Genomic DNA, 19,079 nt, shown 5'->3' with positions numbered 1-19,079 from the left:
AGAGCCTCTCTTGTTGCAGAGCACAAGCTCCAGACGCGCAGGCTCAGTAGTTGTGGCTCACAGGCCCAGTTGCTTCGCGGCATGTGGGATCCTCCCAGACCAGGGCTCGAACCTGTGTCCCCTGCACTGGCAGGCAGACTCTCAACCACTGCATCACCAGGGAAACCCTAATAATATATTCTTAAAGAAAAATCAGAATGCAAAACCATGTGATCTGAATATTGGGGGAGGTGAAGGAGGCAGGAAAACAAGAAAAAGAAAGTGTCTGTATATAAATTATGGAAAACAGAAATAACAACAGGAGGGAAAGAAATCAGCAGTTATCTGTAGTTTTTTTCTTTTTTCTGTTTTGGGGGACAATAGATATTTTTAATATTTTAACTTTATACATTTCTGAATATTTTCAACTGCTATTTTTATAGGTGGAAAAGAATCTTACAAAAATACTACATTTTTTTGGTTTGTTTTTGTTAAGAGCACATGGAAACACATTTTTGGGTGCTGTGGGTGATAAGCTTCCCCAGAGCAGCGTATTGCTATCCTATGCTGAACAGGACTTATCTGTCCTGCCCAGTCAGGACACCAGGAGAGTGACTGTAAAGTTGGTGGGGCTCTTTCTGTTCAAGTGACTCTACTAAACAATACATTTAACTTGGCAGTTTATAAGGTAAATAAAAGGTTTGGTTAAAAATGAACCACATGAAAAATGAAACATGGTCGGTGACATAGAATGACTCGTCCACGATGGGTCTATGGGTCTTTTGTTTTGTAGACCTGGTCCTCTGTTACTCTGTCTGGCTCCTATGCCCTTCACAGTGCAGGGTCATGAGGTGAGCGAGGTATACTCTGGCTTTCATACCTTCTGAGCCTGTAGACGGGTGGGTCCATTTCCATGATAGTTAGGGACAGAAATCTCCTGATGGAGAGCTCATCCAACAGGAATTGCTGCACCGCACAGCGAGCTTGGCTAGTGTCCTGAGTGTGTGTGAATTATTAATCAGATAGGTCTTTCATTCCAGCTCCACAGTGTCTACTCTTCCCATGGAGTTGTAATTCCCTTCTGTGTTAGTGAGGCATGGCCAGTGGCTACACTTGCTGCTGTCTTGTCGGCATCCATATGCATTGTCTTACAAGTACTGCTTGTGGTTCAAGTTGTAACAGGTGCCTGAGCTTCCTGCTACTGGATTTGTTTCTGTAATACTTTGGACAATAGCTGTGGACGCTAGCACCTGGAATTATAAAGAATAATGAGTAGGGTACAATTGAATATCCCCAGGCTTTAAGCCAGCATTTGTGTGCACTGATAATTTCCTGTCAAGTGAAAGGCTGCTTATGACATCCTTATAAAGGCAAATGTCTTTCCCCACTTGTCAGCCTTTGCAAGCAAACCTTTGAATCAGGCACCATGCCTTTGATCTGTGAAATATTTAGCAGTCGTTGTTTCTGGCCACTAGAAATTCATGTGCTTTGGAGAAATTCGGTCCTAAAAACTACGGATTCTTTGCGTATCATCTAATTATGCAAAAAGATCCTCTGAATGTGGTTATAAAATATAATCAAACGATTTTTAGCGAAAAGACAACAGAAAAAACTTCAAGGCAGTTAACTCAATCCCTAAGCAGTTATTAGGTGCTGTGATCAAATGGGGTTACTATTCTATTTCTATTAGATCTAGAATTAACTCTAAAGTTACCAAAACTAAGGCTAAAATAAAGGCAATTTCTCCAGCAAAGATTTGCCCCATGAGTCAGGTATTTCGCAGAAGAAGAAAATATTCAGCCAGTACACAAATGAAGAGATGTTCAACGTTGTTAGTGCTCAGGGAGAAGCACCACACCACAACAAGTACAGTTTTACACTTAGTTGATTGGGGAAAATTTTAAAGTCTGATATCGTCAGGTATTGGAAATGACGAAGATTACCAGGATCTCAGTGTGGCTGGTGGGAGTGTACCCTGGTGCCGTCTCTCTGGAAAGTAGTTTGACATTATCTCCTAGACTTGAACATCGTGTATCCTTTACCCCAGCAGTTCTGCTCCTGGATATATACCCAAGAGAAACTTGATACCAATAACAGGAGACACATGTAAAAATGTATAACTGCATTGTTCATCATACTGAAAAAGAAAAGTCAAAAACAAAACCAAAAACAGGACAGAGCCCAAATGCCCATCGCCAAGATTGTGTAATAATGAGTATTCCCGTCACGGATGTTGTACCTCAGTTAAAGATAGTGAACTACAGAGGTGTGAAGTAACATAGATGAATCAACGTTAAAAACAACCAAACGAAAAACTACATACTTTGTAAGGAATGCATATAGATGCAATCATACTGCTTTAAAAGAAATTGAGGGATTTATGATAATAGGATTTAGGATGAGATTCACCTCAGATCAGTTGAGTTTGGGTATTGGGATGCTGAACACCTGAGTTAGATGGAGGTTGGAGTCAAGGTTCTGGCTTTTTGTTTTGGGAAATACATTTGTGGGTATTTATTGCATTTATTAGGAATAACTAACTGAAAAAATAATAAAAGCAGGCTATGCATTATTACTAATAAGTGTGATTGTGGTTGATTCCTTTCTGTCCACCTGAGGTCTGTTGTCCAAAATGAAAACCTTTTTACTTCTGTGGTAAATTATACAAGAATTGTGTAAAGAATAGAAGGCACAGGGTCATGACATGTTTGAATTCAGACACTGTCCTTTACTAGCTGTATGATATTGAGCAAGTTACCTAACCTCTTCATGTTTCAGGTTTTTCATCTGTAAAATGGGGATTATATTTGTGCTTTCCTGATAGTGTCATAATGAATGAAAATATATTAGGATCACACTTGTAAAATGTAATGAATTTCGCTTAGTGGCTGAGACAGGTTAAATATTCAAAAATGATTGGCTGGGGACTTCCCTGGTGGCACAGTGGTTAAGAATCCGCCTGCTAATGCAGGGGATACAGGTTCAATCCCTGGTCTGGGAAGATCCCACATGCCGCGGAGCAACTAAGCCCATGCACCACAACCACTGAACCTGTGCTGTAGAGCCTGCGAGCCAGAACTACTGAGCCTGTGTACCACAACTACTGAAGCCCACGTGCCTAGAGCCCGTGCTCCGCAATAGGAAAAGCCACTGCAATGAGAAGGCTGCGCTCTGCAACGAAGAGTAGCTCCCCACTCTCCGCAGCTAGAGAGAGCCCGCATGCAGCAACAAAGACAACACAGCCAAAAACAAATAAATAAATAAATTTTAAAAAATGATTGGCTTGGGCCTTCCCTGGTGGTGCAGTGGTTGAGAGTCCGCCTGCCGATGCAGGGGACACGGGTTCGTGCCCTGGTCCGGGAATATCCCACATGCCGCGGAGCGGCTGTGCCCGTGAGCCATGGCCGCTAAGCCTGTGCGTCCGGAGCCTGTGCTCCGCAACAGGAGAGGCCACAGCAGTGAGAGACCTGCATACCGCAAAAAAAAAAAAAAAAAAAAAAAAAATGATTGGCTGATAATATTATTAATACTAGTTATAGTAGTTTCATATTACTTGGACTGATTAGGCTAAAAATACAACTTCTTCTTTATTTAGTTCTGTTCTAATGCATAAGTCTTTCCCAGCTATTCTAATCACTGTACCCCATTTTCATTTTTCCATCCTAGGTTAGGCTTGAGGGCTCACCCCATATCAACTTTGGAGAAGAACGATTCTTCCCTATTTGAAGGGCAGATTTCTTCCTTTGGCTTCTTGCTACCATTCAGTCAGCTGCATATGAATGGAATTAGCTGAGAAATCTTTGACTACATAAGGTGCTGGCAGATGCCCACAACTTCTTATTTAGGCAACTTGGGCAATCAGAGAAATGAGGAGATGTGAAGGATAATATGGTTTTGGCAATGTAAGTGTGGAAAATAAAAGTTTGCTGGCTGAAATGATTCTCTTCTGTAGGTATACTTTAAAAATTTTTGAAACGGCTCATATATGGAAAAAAATATATCTATCACATTTTTCTCTATGCCAATCAGAAGCAATGCTAAGTAGAGACTGGATTTTTCCTCTAGTGATATAGCTTTGATCTAAAGGGCTCAGTATATTCTGTTTTTTTTCTGATAATAGTTAAAATATAGATTAAAAAACAATTCACTGAGTTATATAGTTATAGCAATATGATTATATAAAATTATAAATAAGACTTCTGTACTGAATTCTAACCCATGTACAAAATGGGATATTATTACCCTTTGTAATACTTTGAGATTCCCAAATGAGGAAAAAGAAACATGTGACAAATATGAAAAGGAATAAAAATTTTGTATATATATATATATATATATATATAAAATCACTGTTTTTGTAGTTACTGGAAATTTTTTGTTGCACACACAAAAAATTGTGCATTAAGCTAAAGGGTAACAGTTTGCCCTTCCTGAAAAAGGTGAATAAAGGAACTTATAAACTGTAGTAAAAAAAAATAAGCCCTGTATCATAGCAATTTTCCATTTATTTGTAAAAATCCAGTTAAGCTACTTCAAAAGAAATTTCAGATGACCTTTGCCCTTGGCTCTCTGCAATTTCAATTGAAAATCACTGTCAGTGCTGGTTGAGGAATTGTGCATAAAAAATGTCCCCTGAGGCTGGATGGGAAAGGGAAGATGTCCCAGTTTTCTGAAAGGGGAAGAAGTTTAGACTCTTCAGACCACAAAATGGAACATTTGATATTGCTACTGAAAAAACTTTGGAAAGGATTGTCATTCTGAGCTCCTAGAAAGGGGAGAGGCACTCATTTAAGTCAGAGTGAGCTGAATAAGGACTCCTCTTAGAGACCTCACTTCTGTTTGGTTGGGCCATGGAGCTGGCAGACTAAGCAACTCATGGTCTTTTGGTGACTCTATAGCTGGGTGGGAGGGCAAGCATGTTGGAACCCAAAATAGCTTGACAGGATGGAACAATGGGCCAAATTTAACAAGATATGAAGTAAAAGGGAGAGATATAAAGGCTGCCCTTAGTTCCAGAAAATGAGCAACACAAAACAGGAGGAGTGGACAGATTGCAAGGCCAAGTCCAAGGTTTAAGCAGATTGTATCCTGCACACAGGTGCCTAGCTGAGGATTGTGTGTGAGTAGGGACTGTGTCCATCCAGACAGAGCACCTCTTCCTTATTTGCAAAAAGGCACCGTAAAGCAGAAGGATGAATGCTTGGAAGAATACAAGTTAGGGGTTTTGATTAACTATGAACTCAGAGAATGACTACTATAGTGTGATCACCATGAACTGGGGAGGTTATTCCTTGACGTGTCATGTCCAGAACCGGGGTGGTCAGTGTCCAAGCTGAGTTGGATATATTGATAGTGGAAAGAAGGACAGTGGTGAATTGGAGCACAACTAGAAGAGAAAGGTGAAAACTCTGGAAACTGTGATTTCTGAGCAATAGTGAAAAGGAGAATGTTTAGTCTGAAGAAGGGAAGGTTTAGAAGGGCCATGATAGATTCCTAGCAAATTACACATGAGCATAGGACACCACAAAGCAGGGCATCAAAGCCTGAAAGATATTAAAAAAAATTTTTTAATGAATTTTACATTTGAGATTTAAAACAACACATCAGGAGGGTGGGGGAGGGAAGGACTGGGAATTTGGGATTAGCAGATGCAAATCAGTGTATATAGGATGAATAAACAACAAGGTCCTACTGTATAGCACAGGGAACTATATTCAATTTCCTGTGATAAACCATAATGAAAAACAATATGAAAAAGAATATATATGTATAACTGAATTACTTTGCTCTACAGCAGAAATTAACACAACATTGTAAATCAACTATATTTCGATGAAATATTTTTAAAAAATAAAACAACAAAGTTTTCATTATAAGGACATTTAGAACAAAATTTTATTCCCTTACTTTATAATTCAGTATTTTAAAATTTTGAATTACATATTGCTTGAAAGGCAGGGAACACCATAATCTTTTTAATGCTTAGCGTTTCTAAAGTCTTTTTTTTTTTTTTTTTTTTTTTTCGGTACGCAGGCCTCTCACTGTTGTGGCCTCTCCCGTTGCGGAGCACAGGCTCCGGACGCGCAGGCTCAGCAGCCATGGCTCACGGGCCCAGCCGCTCCGCGGCATGTGGGATCTTCCCGGACCGGGGCACGAACCCGTGTCCCCTGCATCGGCAGGCGGACTCTCGCGCCACCAGGGAAGCCCGTTTCCAAAGTCTTAACCAAGGTCATGCAAGATCTAGAACTTTCCATCAAGTTGATGTGTCCGAAAATGGAACAGACAGTGTTGTCTGCTGCTAGGGTGGCTAAGGCTGAGAGCAGGCACCGCTTGCTTCCTGGGTGCGATGATGAGACAATTTGTGCATTGGATAAGGTGTGGGGCTAGATGACATTTAAGGTCTCTTTTCATGCTGAGATTCTAGGATTCTGGGAAAATGCACTTTCTCTTAAGAAAGAGGAAAACGGAGATCACCAGTATGATTGTCTGTTCCTTCACAGAGAACTCCAGAACTAAAGAGAGAAGTGTAAGACTAATGTAAGAATCTGGGGCATGCTCAATTTTTCTTTCTCCCTTTTGAGCAATTTACTAGGGTCACTTCCTGAATCCCCTTCTTAGGCCTGGAGTGTTAAACAGTTGAGGTTTGGGACATCATACTGTAAAGTCTTGGGTTTGACCTTGGTGAGGTCTAGTTAGCTTTTAAAGGTTTGATTTCAAAGCAAGCACATCACCTTACAGTCAATTTATGGCTCTAAACTTTACTGAAAACTGCAACCGTCTTTGCCAAGTATGCTCAAAGTAGCAAGTGGGCAACAGAGGATAGGTAGATAAGTTAATATTTACTTTCCTACTAGAAAAGCAGGAAAATATATGTGTCTATATATGTATGTCGTGTGGCTGCAAGGTCTTGTGTTTATCCTCTGTCACAATAAGACTATCATTCAGAGGTGACTACCCTTTACTACCCCTTTGACTGGGGCTTGGGCTTATTTTGCAAAAATATCATATACACATTTCCTGACCCTATATAGGTTTATATACTGTATTAAGCTAAAGGATGACAATTTGCCCTTCCTGAACAAAATTATCCACATGTAATGAATTGTCTACTAGAGAAGAATTTGATATTCCTTGGTTATGTCCTTATTTTATTTATTCTCAGGGAGACTAGAGTATAGTTGATGAGATAGCAATTAAAAAATAAAAACAAAACAAAACAGGCAGGGCTTCCCTAGTGGTGCAGTGGTTAAGAATCCCCCTGCCAATGCAGGGAACACAGGTTCGAGCCCTGGTCCGGGAAGATCCCACATGCCGCAGAGCAACTAAGCCCGTGTGCCACAACTACTGAAGCCTGTGCTCCTAGAGCCTGAGCTCCGCAACAAGAGAAGCCACTGCAATGAGAAGCCCGTGCACCTCAACAAAGAGTAGCCCCCACTCCCTGCAACTAGAGAGAGCCCACACACAGCAATGAAGACCCAACACAGCCGAAAATAAATAAATAAAATAAATAAATTTATACGAATAAAAACCAGACAAAGACACCCAGAGTTAACCATACCCCAAATTTACTCCTCCCTCTATTAGCTACTTGACTCTTAGTCTTATTGTGGGCTTATGCTGGGGATGTGTGGGGAAGGGCTTTGAGGCAAACTTATGTGGAACACCCATATCCTAGTGAAATGGGACGACATATACAGCAAAAGCAGCCTTGAAGGAGAAGAAAAAAATCACAGAGGGCAGAGTCTGAAGATGCACACGGATGAAGAAAGGGGCTTTCACGTAGAGTTATTTTTGATCATTTACATTTCATTTCTCTACATGTTAAGAAGTGGCCTTCTTAACGTGTGGAGGCAGGGCAATGGTGGGTTTGCTTCGAGGAATACTGTTCTGATTTTACATGAGTTACGATCATTCTCAACAAACAGGCTGAGCTCCTTGCTGTTGGCTAAAGATCAGGGAGACCAGACCTGCCCAGCAGGGTTGACCTGGGATAAACGGGTCCTTGGCACTTGCTGCATCAGTGGAGCAAAGTCAAAGTTGGGGGCACTTTGAGATGATATGTTTCTCCGAAGTCAGGGTGTATCGTATATCAGAGAAGCAGGAGAAGGTAGTGGTGTTTTTTTAGGCACAGCATTCTCCACTGTTGATTGGTTACACTCTTAGAATTAGCCATGTTCTATGCCAGTTTCTGCCAAGCATATACAATATCACCATGGAAGTGAAGTGAGTCACTAGTATTTTGTACCTAAGGGACATATAGTTAAGTAACGGGAACCTTGAACCTCATCCCTTGATCTAAGTAGAGCTTCAGTAATAGAAGTCTGCCTCTAGATGCAGTTACATAACTCTGCTGCTTGAACCTCTTCGCGTGTGATTGTTTTGTTAATCCAAGACATCACCATGGTTACCTCCTCAACTTGGACGTTACATAGAGCTCTGTATGGCAAAGGTGCTATATTACATGTCTTAAACTCTGGGTTCCAGCACTGATTGAATTTTTAGGAAAAATAAAACTGAAAGTTTATATCTCTGCTAAATTTTTATGTTGAAACCTAACCCCCAATGTGACAGTGTTTGGAGATGGGGATGGGGGCCTTTGGGAGATGATTAGGTCATGAGGGTGGAGTCCTCATGAATGGGATTAATGCTCTTATAAAAGAGACCCCAGCAAGTTCCCTTGCCCCTTCCATCATTCAGGAAACTGCAAAAAGACAGCCATCTATGAACCAGGAAGCAGGCTCTCTCTCACCAGACACCTAATCTTCTGGCATCTTGATCTTGGACTTCCAGCCTGTAGAACTGTGAGAAATAAATTTCTGTTTTTTATTAAAAAAATAAAAAAGAAAACTTGAGGAAGCATCTGAGACAGAGAGGAGAGGGAGAGAGAGAGAGAGAGAGAGAGAGAGAGAGAGGACAAGCGATGGCAACAACAAAAGAAAGTAGAGAGAATCAGCACCAGGTAGTTCTCAGTTTATAGACTGAATAGATCCAATCAGACAACTCAATGGAGCCAAGTCACTTAGGGATTTAGGAACATTCCAGGGTTTCTTTATCAATTGGGCCAAACATACAAATTCTTTCCACTTAAGTAAACTGTGCTTATCCGAAGGCTCTGAAAGGCAAGTCAGATTTCTTCCACTTAAGGAGATATACCTCATATTTGGTATATTTCTCTAGTTACATAAATGTTTACTGAAATTCCTTCCAGGATTATGGGTTGAAAACTTGGAGAGACCCTTTATTACGTGACAAGTTGCTCCTCCAAAGATAGAAAACTTTACTTGAGATTTAAATTCCTGACCAAAAATGCCTGCAAGAGATAAGGATAGATATATACATTGAAACCACAAATACTAGAGCTATGGTAGGTGGTTTTGGGGAAAGGTTATGGACTGGGAGGAAATGTTTGAGATACTAGAAAATGCACTGTAATGCATTAACTTCCAGCCCCAACTTTTATTCAGTCTTTCTCGGTATATCAACATAATAAACTGTGGTAGGCTTTAAATGAGCCCATTTTGTATTCATTCTTGGTTGAGAAGGCCCTGAGGTTGAGGAAGGGAAAGGAGAAACTCCAAGTCCTCTTTCTATGAAACTTGGAGTGGGAGAGAACTACGGGAGTGATCAGGTACCACATTTCAGACAAAGTCACAGCCTCACCGTTTAGCTCTCTCCTAGGCAGAGGGAGGGATACTCTCCGAACAGAGTGAAGGGTAAACAAAGGGATGAGGGAGATTGGATAAGGTGAAGAGGGGACAGTTTTCATAGAGCATCACTCTGTCTCCTCCATATTGGGCATCATGATTACTATGGATTCCTTCACTATTCCCAGTCACACCCAGGACATGGTCAGATGACCGAATATTTGAGTGTGGACCAAAGCAAAGATAGGGTGCCTCGGTCTAAAGACTCACCTATTAGTATATAACTCAACGTGTAACTCTCAAATCTCCATGTGAAACATAGACAAACAATAAATAAATTGCTGTGGGTGTGTTTTAAATGAGATAGTACAGAGCGATACAAGGCACTCCTTTTTAATAATTGGCAAGCCAAAGTGATAAGTAGTGGCCACCACCAAGAAATGGACGAAGATGAGACTCATTGATCAATGTGCATAGAGAGTCTGGGGTCATGATTCACATACCTTGACAAAACCCCTGAATTTTCTAAGTGTATTAGAAAATTAGGAATTCTAATAACAAGGCATTTCTGGATCCCATGTCATAGAGTCGGCCATATTTGCCGCTGGGAACATATTATAATCAGAGATTACTTTTCTTTAAAAAACTTTGTAATCATATTGTGCCTATTTCTACTAGGCTTTACTAAAACTGAAAATGTAACAGTTTTAAACTTCTATCATCACTTAATATATCGAAATGACTTTGGAGGCTCTATTAAGTGTTTGCTAGGAAACCATTCATTCTGATGGTACAAAAGGCTCTGATCTGCTGGAGAGAGAACATGAGACACACCACGGGTATGGTTTTACTTCACCATAAATCAGTGTAAAGCAAATGTGCTGGCTCAAACAAGGCGGGTTAATTATTAAATTCACAAGTTTTTTTTTTTTTAAAGACTTGGTTGTTCCAAATACATTTTAAAAGTTTTTCAGAGGCCGGTGAATTAATATCTTCTTCCCCTCCATCCATGTTCACTCTGGTCCTCAAAAACATCCCAAAGCATTCCCCTGACCTTAAAACTGGACTTTTCAAATAGCCTTTAGTCCCCACTCTCAGGGTGAATCAATGAATGAGTGAATAAAAATACTGAAAATTCAAACGTAGTAGCTCTATTTTGAGCAAAGTCAAAAGAACAGCTGAGAAACATGTCCTGCCTCTAAAGGCATAATCCTTCGTTTTCTTGTTGCCATCTTGTCATCACTATAGCTGAGTTGGAGCTAGAGCTGGAGACCTGCTCTGGTCATCTAGTCCTTGGAAGATTCAATGGGAGAATACACTTTATAAGGACAAGATTTCAGAAATCCTGATGTATTAACCTGTATTTAGGGTGTGATTTTGTTATAAGGAGCAGCAGTGTTTTCTAAGAGATGCAGTTTCTGCCCATTAGGCCTTGATGATTTAGTCTTTTAAAATGAAATATGTCAAATACACAAAACATATAATGATTAACAAAATTAATTATCTTCTAAAGCCTTAAGAGCCATTTATAATTTTATTGAGGTTGCAAAATAACAAAGCAGCTTTTAATTATCTCTGCCCATGGGAAAAATCAATAGCTACCTTTCAATTTCTTTTTAGACAATGATGTAAACTTGACAATATAAATACTAATAAGCAGAGAAATACAAAAGAATGATAACCATATGGGGGAAGACAGAGGAAGAAGGGTCACTAGTGGATTCTCTACAAACTGAGCAGTGAGCCCTAGCACTCACTTCCATTTGGCAAGAGTGTTTTTTTGTTAAATCCTTGACCGTATATATAGAGTCATATATATAGGCTCATATTCTTTGGAGGGTTAGCATGGATGCAAAGTGGCTTTTCAAAAATCCAGTCTAGCTAGAGCAAAAGAGCCACCCGGCTTACTCAGCTTTTCTGATTAAGATATTATGATGAACAGCATTCAGCACTTTGGTTACCCACTCTGTCCACATCCCAGGCAGCATATCTTATCTCTGGCTTGCATTCTTTGTTTGCATCCTTGTCCTGTTATAGAAGAACGGATCCTTATATTTCCTTGGTTATTAAATAACTCAATATTTTTAAAGGTTTCAACAAATTGAGACAAATATGTCAGTGGACCCTGTGTCCTCTGTACTTTGATGCTGTGCTATGCTGGTCATTTGAATACGCAAGACAGCAGGAGGTTGCCTCTTGGCACCCATCTCTGTGACAATCATTTCATCTACTCCAAAGTATTGTCTAAAAGAGAGTTGGTTACACGTGGACATTTAAGGATGTGGTCTCATTGTACAAAACTGAACAATATTTTCAACTTCCAATGCTTTATAAACAATATATGTGTAGATAGCTGACTTTGCAAGAGGTGATTTCTCAGCGAGCTTTATGTTGACTTTATTTCACATGCAGGATAGTACACATCCTGATTTGTACCTTAGGAAGACATGTTTCAGGGGTGGCAGAAAATGCAGGTAAATGTTCCCTCTCAGAACAGATTGCTGTGCTGGTATCTGTAGATGCCCAAGGCTGAAGTTCCTTTTGTAATTATTTTTAAACTGCTTCAAATCCCCAACCTCCCATCATCCCCATATATAGCAAGTTCTTAATGGTGCTGTTTCACAAGAAATCCATGATTGTGACGCCGTGTGTATTTGTGAGCGTGTTAGGAAAGGAAAGGAATATATAAAGACAAGAGAAACAACTTATCTTAAAATATCTTTATTTGTTCTGAAACTATATTTGGATATAAGTAGAATACATCAATCTATTTTTCTTCCAGTCAGAATGAATCATTCTTCCCTGTTGTTTATTGTACTTTGTTAGACCTCTGTTATACTTACTATCTTAGTCGGATTTGAAATAGTGTTGTGTGTGTGTCTTTCTTTCCAGCTCACTGAACAGTGATTCCTTGGGAAGCAGGGACCAGATTTTGTGTTTCCCCCTCTGCACCTGTGGACTAGTATGGACTACTGCGGACTACTATGGACTACTATGGACTACCAGCTGCTCGGTAAGACCATTTCATTTTGTTTCTCTATGAAGGGCTGCACTCAGGAAACTGAGATCAGAGCCACGGTGGGAAACTTTTTGTGTTTTGAGACATTTTTGTGTTCACAATGTAAACGAAACAACATTGTTGCTGCGGTCCTTTCACTCTCTGAGAACACATCAGAGAGGCATTTGATTTCTCTTCTAAACCCATGGTGACGCTCATCTCACAGGCACACCAGATGCCGCCGTCAGCAGGTGGACCCCGCAATGGCCACGGCCCCAGAATGGATTGCACAGGCCGAGGCTGTGGATGGAGGTGGAGGTGGGAGTGGAGAGGTAGAAACAGGTAAGGAGGAGGGCAGCCAAGGTGTTAGTGTTCCTAATACTAACTCTTTCATTGTTGTGTCGAGCGGGGCTGCTGGGAATTGTTCCATAAATTCTAGTTTGTGAAATGGCTGGATGCAATGCTATATGGTAAACAAACAAACACATCTCATATGCTGAAGGGTCTTTAAGAAGTAATGTCTGGGGAATTCAACTACTCTCTTTAGAAGAGGGTCAACAGTGATTTGAAGTGTGGGGATATTTTCAAATCTGCACACCGTAGCCAGGCATCAAGAGTATGTGCTGTAAGCTGTGACACAAGCAAACCCCATCTGGAGATCGCACCGGTCATCCCTTTTGAGTGGAGCCCAGAGGCGGGAAACCTTCTGAGCCAAACTTTCTCTGGAGTCTGCTCAGAACTCACTGTGGAGTGCTTTGGTGGTTCACTTCCTCACATGGGTAGTGCTACGGTCATCCTGATTCTTCGCCCCCTCCCCCCAAATGATAGCTCCCTGGAGCCATTAAGTAAAGCAGGGCAAGCCCACAGTGCAGTCAATCCAGGCTGCACTAGCATCCCGTGGGGAGCTTAAAACCCTGCACGCTGATGCCTGAGTTCTACCCCCAAGAGTTCTGATGAACTGGTCTGGGGTGGGGCCTGGACATCTGTATTTTGGAAAAGCAATGCAGGTGATTCTAACAGAGCTAAGGGGTCCAAGGTTGAGAAGCTCTATGCCAGAGGATTAAGAAGAACAGCACAAGCTCAAGCGCGTTGGTACAGCCGAGTGGGGCAGTGCAGACAGCAGTGCTGGGGCATCTGTAGCACCACCACAGACACCCCAACAGCAACAGAGGCAAAGACAGAGGAGCCACGCTGGGCTGGGAGAATGCCAGAAAAGGAAGAGACCGCGCTCCTATCCTAGCTCCGCCAGGCACTGAAGCATGGAATCACGCCAGCAGTGCACGCCACGCTCCCGGCACAGGGCTGGGGACTGTGCACACTGAGTGAACAAGACTCAGTCTGTGCCTTTGAGCAGGACAGACGGACGTTACAGGTGCACGACGGGAGTACGCAGGGGACGCAAAGTTGGGAGTGTCATTCCACCTGGGGCGGGAGCTGTGTGACAGGAAGGCAAAGCATTATCCTCGAGTCCATCAGGTGGCTTGGGTGATCGGGTGTAGGGTGTGACAAGGTGATGATGGTGGTGGCCCAGGGGGTTGGTCTGGAGGCAGGAAGAACAGCTTGGTGTGGCGACAGAACTGCAAGCACTTAGCATAACGAGGCTGGAGGGGTGTCAGGGCCAGGTGAGAAAGGGCCTGAGTGTCCCCTTAAGAAGCACCAGGTTTCCCAGTGTGCAGAGGGACCACAGAAAAGGAATTCAGCAAGGGAGTCACGTGGTCAGGGTTTCGTTCTGGAGAAATCATTCCGGTAGATCATTCTGGCAGCAGGATGGCACTGGGGGGACCGTGATGGGAAGTTCGGGGAGCAGCTGCAGTTGTCCGAACGAGAGAAAGCTAGTGTCTGAATAAAAGCAGGCACTGAAGGTCAGAGAGGAGGGAGATGGTCGGAGAGAAGATACCGAGCCCTTCCCTTTCCTAAGTGTCTCATCAACTCCTCGCATCGTCCAGATGGCCAAGGTGCCTGTAAGTACACTTAACGCAATAAGCAAGGAATGGCAAAATGTTCTTCCTCCTCGTTTAATGGTCTTAACGTTCATGAGTTAATCACTAAAAATGTACATAGAGCACAATCCCTACCCTCCACCAGTTATATCCCAGGATATTATCATAGGCCACACCCCTAAATACCCAGTCACCCAGACAAAAGAATGCTATCCCCTCTCTGAAAAGCAAGCATTGATTGGGTCAGATACAATATGGGGTCAGTTAGGATTAGATATTTCCTGCAAAAATCCACACAGGATATATAGAGTGCTGGATTAATTTCACTGCAGTGGTTGAGAGTCCGCCTGCCGATGCCGGGGACACGGGTTCGTGCTCCAGTCCGGGAAGATCCCACATGCCGTGGAGCGGCTGGGCCCGTGAGCCATGGCTGCTGAGCCTGCGTGTCCAGAGCCTGTGCTCCGCAACAGGAGAGGCCACAATGGTGAGAGGCCCGCGTACCGCAAAAACAAAAAACAAAAACAAACAAAAGAAAACTATGGCTTGATTCTCTGAGTTGTTGTTTCCTCTCCAGGGGAAGGAGCAGTCAAGGTTGTATCAGCGGGATATCATTTCAGGAAAATCTTTCAATTTCGCAGCAGAAAAGATGTAGAAAAAAAAATGCTAGAGGGTATATAGGATATCTCTCATTTAGCAAGATAAAAGCCAGCCTGCTATATGGAAAATAACACATTCTGAGGACTGCAAGGGACAGCACTGGATTTGGGTGATGGCTGTGAAAGGATGCGTTATCCTGGTGATGTTGTTCATGGCAGGAGAAGTGGCAATGACTGGGTATTGAGCACAGACCTGGGAACCTGAGATGGGCTGATGGACCCATCTAATGATTCATTCCATTAGACCACACTCTCGGTTTCTCTGCTTGTAAAAGTTATGTGGTACTTGCTTAGGAATAAACTTATGGACTATAGAATTAGAAATGAAAAATATTTTTATCAAGTTTCTCCCAACCCCTTAACTTTTAGGGATCTACTGTTCCCTTTGTAAACCAGAAATGGTGGAATGAAGAAGTGCTGTGATTTTAACAGTACTTGTCTTTACCAACAATGTTAATTTCTCTCTAAGGAGCTGGGCAGTTTACATTGTATATATGTTTCCTGACTACAGTCTGTAAGCGGACCATTCAAACTGTTAGACTAAATTCATTACATTGTTGGAAATTTCCAACCAATCCATCATTCAGTAACCTTAGCTGGGTGGGTTCTTAATTTCCTGATCTTACACCACACCCTGAATACAGATCTAATGAGGGAATGAATGTAGCAATTCTTTTATTTGATTTAAAGCTTTTGTTTTGATTTCCCTTGCAAGAGAAAATATTTTATCATACAGTGGAAACAAGTGATAACAATTTTGAGAGGGACAAGCTTAACACACAGAATATAGACTTCCTGTGTTCATGTAGGGGAGATAGAAGTAGCTGAAGGTATGATTTCTAATGATAGCCTGGTTTGATTTGTGACCTGACTGCATCAGTGGCAGTTCAAAGAGTGGTTTCCAGCACTTTGCATCAATACAGTAACTCTGGGATCTTGAAAAACTCACATTTGCCATCTAGGACAGGAAAAGTCGAAGAATATGGGTACCCCTAAGCTAAGTATATTCATCGTAAAAAATGAGTTGGCTCATTGCAGCGTTGTTTGCAATAGGAAAAATTGGAAACAAAATATTTTAAATGGTTAAACAATGGTGTATTCATTCAATCCAATGTTATTCAGTATTTAAAAACTGAAGAAGTTTGAGGTATTGACTTAGAAAAATGTCCATGTTGTAGGGAGTGGGAGTAACTACAGAATGATATGCAAATCATAATTTTACCTTGGTAAAAACAAATAACTCGATCTACGTATATACTGTATGTTAGTACACATACACAGACATGTATATGTCTACAAGGTGTGGCAGTGTGGTATGTGCATGTGTGTAAGGATGAGTAACTGTGGAAGTGGAACGTGGGAAGACAGGCATTGCATGTTTTTCTTTATTAATTTTTAAAATTTTTTACACAATTTTATTTTTTATTGAACTATATTATAGTTAACATACAATATTATGTTAGTTACACGTGTACCACAAGTGATTTGACGTTACATACACAAAAAAATGATCTCTACAATGTCTAATAACCATCTGTCCCCATCAAAATTATTACAGTATTATTGATGATATTCCTTATGCTGTATAATACTGCCCATGACATTTACCTTCTAGCATGTTTTCTTTTCCTTCTTATATCATTGAAGAACTATATATATATATATATATATATATATATATATTAAACAATAAACATCTAATGAAAACACTACCAACCCAATAGATGTGTTTCATCAAATTAAATGTGTTATATTTTAAAACCACCATCAAGTTAAGACCTTTTATTTAAGGCCACTATGAAAACATAACGTGTTTCTGAGTCAAGTCAGAAAGCCTGGCAATGATGACTTGCTGTTTTTAAGATCTTTGTGCTTGTAACTCCAGTTATCTTTAATCATTTAAAGGAATATGCCTCAGCATTCTATCTGGGTGGTCTAGAGATTGAAGTAATGTATTGTAGCAGTCTGGAATAACTGTTATCAGGCAATCAGGGTTTTGCAGACTATTACATTCTAAGCATGTTTTCATTGCCCTGTGTAAATATTTTGATGATTGCCTATGTGCACTAATAACATTTTGCATAACAAAGAATAACAGGTGCAGTGGAAAGGGAATCAAGTTCGAGGATACATTTTTAATATATCGTGTGTGTCTTGACTTTTCTAAATGTATAGTAATAATAATAGCAGCTATCGTGGTGTAATTAGTTGCTATGGATAACCTATGACAATGAAAACCTTCTTTTGGGGACTTCCCTGGTGGTCCAGTGGTTAAGACTCTGTGCTTCCACTGCAGGGGACATGGGTTCCATCTCTGGTGATCAGGGAACTAAGATCCTGCATACTGTGCTGCGTGGCTAAAAAATTAAAAAAATAAAGAAGAACAAAAGAAACCTTCTTTTGGAGTAAAGTAAGAAATCTCCCCAGATGAGTTCAGAAGATCATGGAGAGGCACTCTGATCAAAACCTCTGCTTCCCAGGGGTGCAGCCCTCTTACAGCCTGGGGTGATCATTCCCTGGGCTTTGTTGAGCCTGCGTGATTAATGGGCAGGAAGAAGTAAGGACAGTGTCAGGAAAACACAAACTCAGGTTTGTCCATCCAATGATCAGAGGCAATGATAACAAGCGCTTGAGTCCACCACCACCCACGCAGATGGAGGAGATGTGAGCACTGGCTAATTTAGAAAGGATGAATAACGCCTGCCGTCAGCCAGGGCCAGAGGACGAGGCAAACTCTTTGTGGGAGGTAGAATTTTTTTCCTTTTAATGGATATATTTGGAAATCTAGTTTAACGTGCACTTGTGCTTAGAAGAAAAACTGTCAAACGGCTTTCCTACTGTGATCAAGTATTTTGGAATTCAAGGAAGGTGAATTCCCCCTCCCTCCAGAATTGTCCGACTACAATTTCCTATAAGATATGTAAACCAAACCCATATATTTCATGCTATTCTCATCATGTGAAGTCAGCCTGAAAACAGAATTTAAAGAAAAATCAAGACTAATACAAAAAGGTACAATCCAAAGTCCTTTTCAGCTGTCTTGGCATTAAAATCGTGGGCAGAAAGCAGCGTCTCTGTTGTAAAATGGAATAAAAATTGCTGGAAAATTAATACAATAATACTTCTGTGAATATCTACAGAGAAAAAAAATCCAAATTCATTCATCCAACATAAATTAAATACATTGGTTCTCCCTCCCCCAACTTTTGAGATTACTTTTGGGGATATTCATTTTACATAGTTTTATGAACATGAGATTAATGTAGCTTTCTCTCTTTCTTTTTTCTTTTTTTTTTGCGGTACGCGGGCCTCTCACTGTTGTGGCCTCTCCCATTGCGGAGCACAGGCTCCAGACGCGCAGGCCCAGCGACCATGGCTCACGGGCCCAGCTGCTCCGTGGCATGTGGGATCTTCCTGGACTGGGGCACGAACCTGCGTCCCCTGCATCGGCAGGCGGACTCTCAACCACTGCGCCACCAGGGAAGCCCCTAATGTAGCTTTCTGATGAGATGCAGGCTTATGGTTCTCTCTCTGTCTCTGTCTCTCTCTCTCTGTCTCTGTCTCTCCCTCTCTGTTTCTCTCACTCTTTCTCTCTCTCTTTCTTGGTATAAATCACTTCGTCTCAGTTACCCTAAATAAGAACTTCTTAATCTTCTCAAACACTAATTTTTAAATCCTAGTCTGAAACTAACTGAAAAGCTGACACTTTAAAAATACCTATCAATCTAATCTCTCTCCCTATATAATTCTAGTTCATCTGTACTGGAGAGTGCAAGGCAAGTTATTAAACACGAGTATTTTATTCATTCACTGAATCCTCTCTTATAATAGACATGAATGTTCTATTTCATGGCTTTCATTA

General features: G+C 41.2%; 1 long non-coding RNA gene across 2 annotated transcripts in view; it reads left to right on the top strand.

The window, feature by feature from the left end:
* Positions 1-12,963, top strand: part of LOC307195601 — a 56,055-nt gene extending 43,092 nt beyond the window's left edge. The window contains exons 4-5 of one of the 2 annotated variants that reach the window (XR_013830890.1): positions 12,516-12,636; positions 12,848-12,963. This is a non-coding gene — a long non-coding RNA (uncharacterized lncRNA). Of the gene's footprint in view, positions 1-12,515 lie in introns of both variants that reach the window. The other variant, XR_013830891.1, reaches the window with a different exon arrangement.
* The last annotated feature ends 6,116 nt before the right edge of the window (positions 12,964-19,079 follow it).

This window comes from Stenella coeruleoalba (assembly GCF_951394435.1).
Source record: "Stenella coeruleoalba genome assembly, chromosome: 12".
Classification (NCBI taxonomy): Eukaryota; Metazoa; Chordata; class Mammalia; order Artiodactyla; family Delphinidae; genus Stenella; species Stenella coeruleoalba.
This window is presented reverse-complemented; position numbering and strand designations above follow the sequence as displayed.